Here is a 12,035-nt window from a genome sequence, read left to right as displayed (position 1 = left end):
AAGGCGTACGCAGACGTGGGGTCCTTGGATGGCAAACTGGAAAATATCTGCTGTCAAAATGCAGCAGCATCTATTTCAGCTGTGAGCCTTTCCCAACTCCCATCTCGTTCGGCGGGGACCGGCGGGGAGAGGCTGAGCACAGGATATATGACCGTTTAATCTGATTCCTCCTCCTTAAGAGCTTTTCCCATCGTTTCACTTTCTCTGCTCATTTGGGGGAGGTGAGGGCATCGGGCAAATTCTACTTCTTAAAAAGACCCTGACTTTCTATTTCAAATCACACGATTTTTGTTTTCTTACCCTCCTTACCCTGCTGTGTTGAAGGAATTCAGGATTAAAAGAAAAATGTGCATATCACCAGTGGAGGGGGGGGGCTTTACGAAGTGGAATATTTATAGACAGCACTGATTAGCTGTGCAATTGTTGTTGAATAATGGTTTTGTTGTTTCTCTTTTTTTTTCTTTTAATTTTAGAACATAAAAGCTATATAAGGTGCCCCTTAGCTACCTTTCTTTATGTATTATCTTCACCAAACTTAACTCAAATCAGATCTTTGGAGGAGGTAGGATTTTTCCCCTTCTTTTCTTCCTTAACACCCCTTTGTTCTCTCCAGCTCTGTGTTCAATTAACACCCCCATCGCAGAACTGTAGTCTTTTTTTTTTTTTTTTTTTTTTTTTTTTTTTTTTTTTTTTTTTTTTTTTTTTTTTTTTTTTTTTTTTTTTTTTTTTTTTTTTTTTTTTTTTTTTTTTTTTTTTTTTTTTTTTTTTTATGTCTGTTACTGTATTTCACTTCTGACACCTCTCTTATTATTCTTGCCTGCTATTTCTCTTTAATATAGCAATTACGATACGGGGTTTCTTTTTCTTCCTCCCTCCCTCCCTTCTCTTCCCCACCCCCCAGCCAATATCCCACCACGGGCAGAAGAGCGACAGACATGGTGTGTGCAAACGCTGGTGGTTTTGGGGTGTGGGACAGAGCAGTAGGCACGGTACACTGGCGAGCCCAGCACCCCTTGGCTGAAGTGTTTCTCAGGGCAGGATGGGGCAGCTTGCTTTCCTTCTCTCCTGCCCAGCCCTTCTCCAGGGTATCAGACCCCTGCCCTCCTTATTCTGTGTTTCCACCGAGGAGGTTTCCCAAGGCACAGGACAGAGTTCAAAACCCCGATTTGAATTTCAATGCAATTCTTGCACCTAAGGCATCATCCTGATTCTGCAAAAGCTCATCATGAAAGTGCTCGTGCTCCAGCCCCACAGGATGGGGGTCCCCTGCTCGGCTTTTGGCAGGTGCAGCCTTTGCCTGGCTGCTCTCCCTCCCGCTCTTCAAAGGGGAGGAAGCCTTTGCTTTGATATTTGTTATTACTGTATTTTTTTCCTCTTCCAGTTGAAAGGCTTTGAAGGCAAAAGTGATGCTTCCCTCTCCCAGCCAGGCAGGGTCTGCAGGGTCCCTGGTATGGCTACCCTGGGGGGAAAGTGAAACATTTTGGGAGAGTAGGGCCTCCAGCTGACCCACACTGCACGAGGAAACCTCTCTGTAGTTCACAATTAAATTGCTTCCAGAAAGCTGATGTCTTCAAAGGAAAGGAGGGGAGGGAATGTGCAAGGGGCTAGTGGAAGATAAGGATGTTTTGGGAGACCTTGGCTTGGTGGAGGGCTGAATTATTGCAAGAGGAGTAGCCACCTTTGGGACTGGCTGGGAAAGGGTGGAAGCCAGTCACCCTGATGGAAAGGGGGCCATGTCCCACCCAATAGGTCCTGGTGGCTGAAAGGTGCAGGGTCATCAGGGCTGGACCTGTCACTGCAGGGAGTCCTTTTTCTGTGTTTTCTTCTTCCAGTGTGGTGTTGTCCATCAGGGATCTACTGGTGATGGATGGCTTTGGAGGAGTGTGCTTGCAGGGATACTTCTTTTTTTTTTTCTTTATAATTTCATATTTTCTTTCTCTCCCCTGGTAGCATGTGGTTGGAGCTCTTTGAACGGAGCAGGCTTAATTAGTTTAATCAAAATTGGCCTCCTGCAATCCTCCAGGGGAGGAGGTGGGAAGAACAGGGCTGGCAGTGGGCTCTTCCTCCCACCTCCTCCCCCTCAGCCCTGCTATCAGAGTGGAGGAACCAGGCCTGGCTCTGGCACATCGTTCCTGCTCCTGAGGAAATCTCCACAGTTTGGGGAGTAGGGAGCAAACCTTTTTGTTTTTATTTCGAGGCTCGGTTTCTCTGATGTTGAGTAAACTTTGCTGTGATTGCAGCAGAGCAGGAGGATGCTCTTTGATCCTCTGCTCCCAAGTTTCCTAGCCTTAACTTGCACTGGCCTTCCCAGGTTTTGGACAGCGGTGCCAGGGAGGTGCCGGCTGCCCGCTCTTCGGATGCTGCCTGCTGGCAGCACCGGACAAGGCACGGAGGAGAAGGGATCTTCGCATTCAATTAATGCATGCCGGAAAAGTATCTGTGTTAACCAGATGTGAGCATAAATATCAGCTATCTAGAGCATCCTCTTATGTGAACGCTGTGTGTCTTCCCTGCTGCTATTGGGTCTGTCTCCAGTCCATCTCGCTTTGCCTCTGTGTGATCTTGGCAGCAGTCAGTGTCGTGGGTGAGTCCGGGGAAAGGGATCTTGTTATCAGGCCTTGTAGCTCCAAACGAGAAACTCGGAAGATCTTTCAGGCCTAAATTTCTCCTGGGAAAAATGGTTCAAGTTCCCTTATTTGAGACCTGCAAAGGGATTTCCCCCTCGGAGCGCTGACTGTCTGCAAGCAGAGCTTTTCTAAATGCTCTCAAATGTGAGGTTTATTCCTGTTAGCAGGCTCGTGCTGGCCCTGGGTTTGAGGGCAGTGGTTGTAAACAAAACGCCGAGAAACTCTGAGACAATTTCATCATGGCTTTTTTTTTTTTTTTTTTTTTTTTTTTTTTTTTTTTTTTTTTTTTTTTTTTTTTTTTCTGTCACAAGGAAATTACTGCATGCAGCAATTCTTGAGGGGAGTAGGGTGGTGGTTTAAACACAAATGAGTTTGTTTGCAGTGAGATACAGTAGGCTGTGCTGCTGGTGGTGCTTCTGCTGAATCAGAGCTGGGGATTTTGGCAGGGAGGAGGGAGGAAAGACAGGATTCCTTCCCTACCTTTGGTTTGGCACCTCACTTCCCAGTTCCTCCTCTATTCCTGGAGCTGCTGCCTTCTCTGTTAATGAAACTCTGCAAAGGGTTTTGTGATCTCTTGAAAATATACTGGGAAGCATTTTACCTTCCTGTGCTTGGAGTTGGGGTGCTTTGGGAGGAAGGAGAGCCTGTTTTGTTTGCCTTGTGCAGTACAGGGGTGGTTTGCAGTTGATGCAAAATACCAGGTAGCTAGTAGGACCAGAGGGTGAGTTTGCCTCTGAAGACGTTATGTTTTCTTTTTTCCATCTTTTTTATTATTTTATTTTTTTTTCCCCCCTGCTTTGTTTGCCATTCCCATGACAGTTTCCCTATACAGTGAGTTTCTCCTGGTAACACAAGCTTTGCTTTGGGAGTTGCTGTGGGGAAGGTAGGCTGTACGTACCTGTCTCCATGGTCCCCAGAGCAGGATGCCCCTGGCGGGCTCCACGCTTTAGGGCTGAATCTTTGGGCTTTTGCATGCCAGGCAGGGAGAAGTGATGCTCCCCTGCGTTGCAGGGATGTGCCCTGTACAGTGCTTAGTACGGGGGGACTCAGTGCTGGGTCGGGGTTTGGAAGGAGGTAATGTGATTTACAGCAATGGATCTGGTTAATAATCTCCAGCAGCTTCTGTATACTCAGGGGCTGCTTGTATTCCCAGCCAGGTGTTTGCAGACCGGATCAATATGGCCCTATTTGCATGGGGCTGTCCGTAATCTAATAAACCAACCTCAATCTGCGTCCTTTGCTTTCCCCAAACATCCACTGGATCCCGATCCGGTTGGTCTGGCGAGCGTTCCCCGTGGTGGGAGAAGCTGTTTGTGAGCAGTGCCTGGCTCCTGGAGTGCCAGCCTGGAGGTGCTAGAGCCCGGGCTGTGCAAACACTCGGCTTTTTGGGCGTGCTGGGTGCTTGGTGGTGCTTTGCACACCGTCCCCTCTGCAGTGTGCTCCAGAGGCGTCAACATCAGGGATTTTCCATGCAGGCCCTCCTCTTGCAGTGTTGCTTTTGGGGAGCATCTGCTGGGAACCCCTGTTGAAGTCAAAACCGATGGTTTTGTGGGCTGGGTGGTTGGCAAAACTGCCTTGGAGGTGGTGCATGGCCCCAGTGATCTAAATAATACAGGTTGGGCGGTATAGGGATAAATTACAGAAACCCATTGCCTGAGGAGGCTGTGGGCTGAATTCATTAATATGTGTTTTCAGGCCAGCAGCCAGGCTGGGGAGGGGGACTCAGGTGATGCTTCCCCCCCGGTGCTGGGAATAGCTTGGGCTGGAATTACTGGTTTGCAACTGTGTAAATTACAAAAAAAAAAAAAAAATAAAAAAAGAAATATTTGTATCTCACTTGGCCCTGTGTTTGTGAGACCTGCCCCTGTGTATATATATATATGTTTATTTATTTATATTTACATTTTTAAGCTGGGACTGAAAGACACCTTTACTGGCTCCTCTTCCTGGTGGTTCAAGGCAAGACAGCAGGAGAAGGGGCAGCCCAGGGGAGGGTTTGGCTGCTGGGTAAGCTGAGGCTGCTGAGGAGCAATGTGCTGCTGCTGGTTCTCTGTGTTTTGGGGAAGTCGCCAGCACAGATAATAGAAATCCCCTCTGACACCTTGAACGAGCAGTCCATTGTCACTGTCCTCTCCCTGCCTAACCTTTTATTTATAGGAGAAGCCTTACCCAAAATAGCTTTTTTGCTTGCCCTAAGCTGATGGGTGGTTTCCAGCCCCCCCCATTTTTTTTTTTTTTTAATATACTGATAAATGGAAAAGAAAGAGCCAGTGCTGTGAGGAGCTGCTCTAATCTAAAATGATAACTTTGCCATTTTACTTCAGCCTTGTTGCAAAACAAGCAGAGCTGCCTTTGCAAGTGGGATCAGCCTGTTTAAATGGTGGTGGCTGGATTTTTGTTTCTCACCCGAGTGCAAGCCCAGAAACTGAGTTCATCGTTTCCATGTCCCATTTTTGGTTTCACCCAGCCTGGCTGGCCTGCACGTCCTCGTTATCAGAAGAGGAAAATCAAGTTTCTCTCCTGGTTGGATAACATTTTCAGATTCCAGAGTGATGTCGATTAGCAGAATTAGCAGTGGCAGGTTACCCGGCAAAAATACCCTTCCAGTTGCAAAGTGTTCATTCTGGTTGCTGCTCCTTTCCCAACTCCAGCGGTCCCGATCCCGGATGTGTCTCCACAGCACGGGGATTTTTCTCTCTTAACTCAGTGCAGTTGTTTCCTTTGACATTTTATATTTACAAGGCTGGAGCCAAACTGAAAGTGAATCTGCCTGTAACTCTCCGAAATGTGCCTTTCTAATTTCAACATTAATGTTTCAAAACCCAAGCTGCTTGTGGGTGTACCTCTGCTTGTTTACACACATACTTTTTTTTGGTTTTTTTCCCTGTGCAGTGATGCTGTGGTGAAACATTAGGAGTGATACAATACTGTCAGCCTCTGGATGAGTCGGACTTCTGGCTTGAAGCTGTGAATTTGGCTTTCAACTCTTAAGTCTCTAATTTTAAATAGCTGCAAGTGTTTTAACTTAGTCTTTTTTTGCTTGGGAGGAGGATGCTTATATGCGAAATTTTTATTGCAATAATATGATTAATTGCAACAATATTGCAAGAATTTTCAATAAAATGATTAATTGCAATATTTCAAGAAACTGCAGAAATATTTCGAATATTGCAATAACGTGATGAATTTGCAATACTCTGATTATTGCAAATCTCTAGACAAAAAGCACAGTTTACATGGTAAAAGGAATGAGTTGGACAGAGTTGCAGCCATCAATCCTGACTTGCTAGCTCAGGACACAGCCTCTCCGGTATGTTTTGTGTGAAGCTTGTGCTTTCCAGAAGGGTGTTTGTCCATGGGTAGGGAAGTCGCAGGCGGTGGGACGTGCTCCACTGGTTGGAGGTGTGTTTTGGACGGTTTATGACCCTTGCTTTGAGGGGGTCACCTATTTGTTTCTGATGTGAATTCGTGAAGCTTCTGGCTGCAGTGCTGTGCTGTGCTGTGCTGTGCGTGTGCCCGCCGAGAGCGAGGAGCCTGCTCCCGGAGCGGTTGCGTGTTTGGGGGGAGCAGGTGGCAGGAATGGTGTTCTCAGCAAATGTATTATTCCCCTGGAAAATCCTGGCTGTTAGATCTGGTCAGCAGATGTGAAGTGTCGATCGGTATCGGCGGTGGGAAGGGGAGTTGCAATATACTTTGCTAATGGAGAAGAACCCAAGGAGCGATTCCCTGATTTACGCTTTCGGCGATGTGAAATGAAACCGTCTGGAGCGCTTTGCTCAGCGAGCTCTTAGCAGACCACTTCTTCCTCACTGCTTCATGCAGATTTTTTTCTAAAGAAGCTGTTTTTCAGCTCTGTTGCTGCGTGGTCAGAGGTGGCTGGGGGGCATGGACCTCTTAAATGCATCTGGAGGCTCAGGGCATCCAGCATGGGAGCAGGGAGCGAGCAAAGCCCGCTGTAGCTCGCTCCAAAGCCCCGGTGCAATTCTGTCCCCAAGTGGCTGAAAAGGTCACTTAGCGCAATAGCAAACGTTTAGTTTTTTTTTTTTTTTTAACTCCCTCAAATAGTCAAATTAGCATCTTTCCTCTGCCGCAGGAGCTGCTGGAGGGGGCATCCTGAGAAGGATTATCAGTAGGAGCGCCTGGGCCCAGGCTGCTCCTCTCCCGAAGGTCCCCTGCTGCTATTTGCACATCCCAGTGTCTGACTGCGGCTGGCATTTCCCCTGTTTGGTGGAATTTACTTTCTGCCTGGCGAGGGCATTGGGTAACATTTGCACACCTGGGCTGCTTAAGCTGCGGAGGGGCTGGGGGGATGCGTCGGAGAAGGTCAGGGGTCTCTGCTTTCCTTATGGGCAGGAGGGAGCAGGGAGAGCAGCTGGTGGGTACTGTGTCCTCTGCAGAGGCAGCAAGCAGGAGGGGGGAAATGGTGTAGTGTAGCACGATGATACCTGCACAGCCCTCTGGACCTGCTCTGATGTTGGGTGGATGCAGGGTTGACCCTGGCTCTGGAGAGCTCAGACCCTGCCCTGTATCCTCTTGTGGTGGATGGGTCAGTTGGGCAGCGGGTGCCTGATTGATTTTTGCTGTGGGAGAGAGGGCTGTATTTCCGTGAGGATAGGTTTGCAGTGCATGGCTGAGAGATGCACAGCCTGGGTGGGAGTTCTCCTTAGAAATGCTTCTTCTGCATCTAGGTCTAGAAAGCTGTGGGGTCCTGACCTGTAGGCTTTTGGGAGTAAAATGACATGTAAAGCAGCACAGTGGCATGACTGGAGTTTTAGAGAAACTATCTCAAGGGCAGATGGGGATTGTTTACCATGGAAAAACCCACAAGCAATACATAAGGCAATGAGACACAGCAAAGGGTGGTGGTAGGGGAAGTCTCTGATCTTTCCCATGTGCCTGAGGCAGGTGGGAAAGTCCACGCAGGTAGAAGGACGGGTTTTTATTTTCCTTTTTCTGCCATGTTTGGTTAGGCCTTGGAAACATCCTTTGGCAAAGGCAGTGGTCCCTTTGGGGCCCAACAGCCAGGGACCAGGACAGAAGATGGGAGTTGTAATGGCACAGTGCTTCCAGCCCCGGTGCCCGGCTGGGAGCTGCGGGCACGGCTGGTGGAGCGTGCCAGTCCCGTGTGCCGAGGCAGACGGCTGCCTGTGGACCTGCTTCATCTTACAGGGGCTGTGACAGAGAAAGGACCTGAGCAATTAGGAGAGGTCCCTGCGGTTTGTGTTTGAAAGGAGCTCCATTAGGGTAATTTTTAAGCTCCTGTTTAATCAGAAGGCCGTCATCTGACAAGGAGGGAAACTGCTTTTGCGGTGGGTCTGTGCTCATGCTGCATCCCCTCTTCCTGGTTCCTTTTGCTCTTTTTTTAATTGCTTTGCTTCACCCTTTGGGAATGCCAGCTGTGCTACCCCAGAGACACCCAGGCTCCCATCAGCAGCTTTGGGTAGTGATGCTCTCTTCCCTTGGGCAGCTCTTTCCAAGGATCTCCCTGGCCTCTTGCCCACTGCGTGTAGTTGCAGCCTGCTGCCTTCCTCTTGCTGCATCTCCTCCATCTACCCAGGCAGTGGTGCTGGGTCTGACCCTGGTCAGTGATTGCCCTTGCAGGTTCCTGGGGGAAAGCCCGTCCTGATGGCTCTCCAGAGGGCTGTCAGACTCAGCAAGGAGCATGGAGGAGACCTAAATGAAGAACAAATGAGAACCATATAGAGACAAATGGGAATCAGATTTAGGAAGCAGACGAGACAACCCTTTGGAAGGGGCGGGGGGGATGTTTGCTTTAATCAGTCTCCTTTGGTTTCAGGCAATAATAAAGCAGATTTGTTTTCTTTTACCTTTTCTTCCCCCAGCTTCCTCTCTTTCCCTCTGTTCCCCTTACTTGCTGTTCTTAAAATAGCCCTGGATCCATCAGCACCAGCATCTCCTTCCCAAGCTCCCACCTCCTGCAAATGGGATTACTGACCAATCCAGCCAACATCCTGTCCATTTTTTCCCCTTCTTCTTCTGTCTGGTTCTCTCTGTCTGGAACTTGTTCCTTTGAGCCAGGCTGCCTTGGCTGGGCTGCTGGGGACAGGTTCCTCCCACCACCAGATGAACTTTTTGGACTTTCTGGAGTGAGCAGTGGAACAAACTCCTCCAAATGGGCTGAGGCTTTTTCTGCAGGGTCAATTTGCCCTGGCATGCTCTGCTGTGTACTTTAGAAGCAGTCCCCAGGGACTGGCCGTGCTTGGAGGAGATCAAAGTTTCTCCATCAGAGATCTTGGGCAATGCTTCTGAGATGCTTGAGTTACCTCCTAACGTGTGCTTCTTTGGGACATGGTGGTGGCTGGTGGCTGCAAGGGAGGACTCTGCTTTCCCAGCCTCCACGGATGGATTGGTTCCCTGCAGAAATATGCTTCCTTCCCCTTTTTCTTTCTTTTTTCCCTGGTCATTGTCTTGGTGCAGAGCAGGTGGATCTTGGGAAGGCTGACTCTGTGCATAACTGTGGGTCAGTGAAGCTGAGCCTTTGATCCGTTCCACTTAAAGAGTTCTTGTGGCAAGTAATCACCTTCCCAAGCAGAGGGGCCAGACTGGAGCTGGGATTAGTGGCTCCCATGACCATCTGTGCAGCTCCGAGTCTCCTGTGCTGGGTGCCACTCGAGGGTGAAGTTTCTTTCTCCCAGTTGAAAGGGAATGCGCACCTTGTCAGCTGCCATGTGCCTGGTCAGGGAGGTCTCACCAGTGCCTTTTGCAGCTAGACTGCTGCAACATGCAGGGCTGGCTGTGGTTATATCCCAGAGCTTTCTTGCACAGAACTGGTTTTGTATTTGCTGGTGTTTAGTAGAGACAAGGGATCTGGGGTAACCTCCAGCGTGTTCCGATACATTGCTTTCAGATGGTCTCCTGGGTTTTGTAACCCACTTAATCTCTGTCTTATTTAGGACTCCTAAGTTCACTGAGATGTGCAGGTAAAGCTGGTGGTGGGCAACCTCCAGGATGACTCTCAGATTGCCAACTGCTCATGCCTCGAGTAAAAACTTCCCAGGTGGCAGAGGAGGTGTTCCCAGTGGGCCCGTGGAGCTGAGGGTCCCTTCCTGTGTTCAGGGGGTCGTGCTGGTGCAGCATGGTGGGGTGATTTGTCTGGTGCACCCTTCACCTCCAGCACCCAGCAGGTCTCTTGTGAATGCTGCAGAGCTGCTCGTAGAGTTGCAATCATTTTCCTGTGTGGCTTGACCCATCTTGTGCTGAGGCTCTTCCAATCGATAATCCTCAGCGGAGGCTGTGTCCCACTCCAGGAGGCTGTGTCCCATTCCAGGGCAAGCATCTTGCCTGTCTGGCAAGAGCCATTCAGTAGAAAGTTTGTGGTGGCTTTGCTGCCCTGGAGGGAGGCTGATTTACTTAATGTTTTGCAAGACTGCCACGGGGCTTTTCAGCTGCAAACTGGTTTGGCTTTGCTCTGAAAAATGGAGTGAAGCAAAGGAGCCAAGCATGCCCAGCGGTGGCTTTTCCAGGTGCCCGAGGTCGGCACGAGGGGAATCACCTCCGTTCCAGTGCAGTGTGAGCCTCCTCCCTTGCTCAGAGCAGCAGAAATTCTGGTTGCAAACCTTCACCCCAGTACGTGACTGCGCCGTGGGCCATCATCTCCCTGAGCTCGTTCAGGTGGGTGCCAGGGGAGCACAGGGGTGCTGCAGTGCTCGTGCTCTGGATGCATCCCAGATCTTCCTGTCCTGCACTATATTTCATCTTCCCATGTTTCCAGAGAGATCTGTGTGTAAACTACTTCTTGTTGCTGCCAGCAAGCTTCCCTTTACTCGTGCCACGGTGGGACTTTTTAAAAAATTTTATTTTATTAGGAAATTCCCATTTGGTTGCTTTAAAAAGCAAGCCCTTGTGGCTGGCCCCTGGCCCGCTGCTAACAGATTTGTTTGAGAAAAGGCTGCGTTGGCATCCTGCTTTATTGAACATGCCTCCTGGGAAGGCGGTTTGAATATCCTTCTGTCTCCTCGGAGCAGGGAGCTCTCAGGATTGCCTGCCGCCATGGGGATGGGGAATGTTCTCCTCTCCCTTTCTCTCCCACCCCTTCCCCTTGTTCAAGCCTCCCTTTTCTTTTTTTCCCTTTTTTTTTTTTTTTTTGAGGAGAGAGAGTGCTATGCACGGTGCATCCCGCTCCATGCGGCTTTTCTCTTTCCCCACGGAGTTCATCCAAAGTTCGTATCCAGACGATGAACAAAGTAGCTCAGACCTTTTCCTGACTCCTCACCCTTTGTCCTCATCACTTAGTGACAGACAGGAATCAAATGCCACAGACAGGCTGACGGGACAGGGCTGTGTGAAAGTCCTTGGAGGAGGAGGAGTGGAGCAGTGCTGGCTGGATGGGGGTCTTATGTTTAAACTCATCGCTCCCTCCCTGGGGAAAAGAGCAGAGGTGCTTTTACTTTGAAGGGCAGATGGGAGAGGGTTTTTTTTGGGTTGGTTTTTTTTTTTTTTTGGCAGAAAGGATAAATTTTTAGTGACAATAGACATAGGGAAGAAGGACCGGATGGAGTTAGCCTCAGTGTTTAGCACTGGGTGTGCCTCCCGTCGGGAGCAGGGGAAGGAAGGGGCTATGGGCTGTTATGGATCAGAGGGATGTAGGCTGCTGGTCTGCCTGCATCGGCTCTCTACTGGCGTGGGAGAGGGAGCATGGCCCTGGGCCCCATCTATTTCTAAAGGCTGTGTTGCCCTGCTTTGGTCTTCCATCTCACCAAGAAAGGCAGCATAGTTTGGTCTTGGCTTGATCTTCTATCTCACCTGGCTGCAGGGCTCCTCTCTTGGTGGTGGGTGGTACCCCAATGAGGGGACAAAGGAGTGGGATTTGGTGGAGGAGACCTCCCTGTGCTGGGGCAGCATGTCAGGCTGGTGTAGCTGGGCAGCTGCTCAGGGTGGGCTTCTCACTGCTACTGAAAGCTGGGAAGGGACTGTCTCCTGGTGTTAGGAGTGCTCTGGAGACTTGCTTCAGCCTGTCAGGAAGGGAAGGGACTGATTTAGTTTGTTTGTTTGTTTGCACTTGTCTAACTCATTCAGCTGTTAGAAGTGGGATGACTCCTGATGAGTACTTACCCCTCTTCCAGACGTCCTTCCCACCATTCACCTTCTCTTTGTATTTTTTTAATGAAAAATAACGACAGCTGGAAGTCCCAAATGAGGAAAGGAGGGCAGCACTTCATGGCAGAGATTTTGTGGTGGGTTTTATGGAAGCTGGGTTGGCTGTAGCACCAAGTTTGGCAAGGTTTTGGAGGGTAAGGCTCTCAAGCCTCCGTGGAGAGAAGGTCTCCACAAAATGTGTGGTGACCCTTCATTCAGGGCTGCTCCTCAAGGAGTGCTGTGGTCCAGCAGAGATGTGCTGGTGCAGGGGCCACCCTCTTGTCAGGGAGATGTGATGTCCCTTGTGTAGAC

General features: G+C 49.5%; 1 protein-coding gene across 3 annotated transcripts in view; it reads left to right on the top strand.

Annotated features, from left to right (window-relative positions):
• The window catches only part of PBX1 (PBX homeobox 1), a 125,979-nt gene that overhangs the window by 6,541 nt on the left and 107,403 nt on the right, over positions 1-12,035 (top strand). The gene's annotated exons all lie outside the window — the stretch shown is intronic.

Source organism: Empidonax traillii, unplaced genomic scaffold (genome assembly GCF_003031625.1).
Source record: "Empidonax traillii isolate 1590-97213 ecotype Southwest subspecies unplaced genomic scaffold, ASM303162v1 scaffold474:size1423191, whole genome shotgun sequence".
Classification (NCBI taxonomy): domain Eukaryota; kingdom Metazoa; phylum Chordata; class Aves; order Passeriformes; family Tyrannidae; genus Empidonax; species Empidonax traillii.
This window is presented reverse-complemented; position numbering and strand designations above follow the sequence as displayed.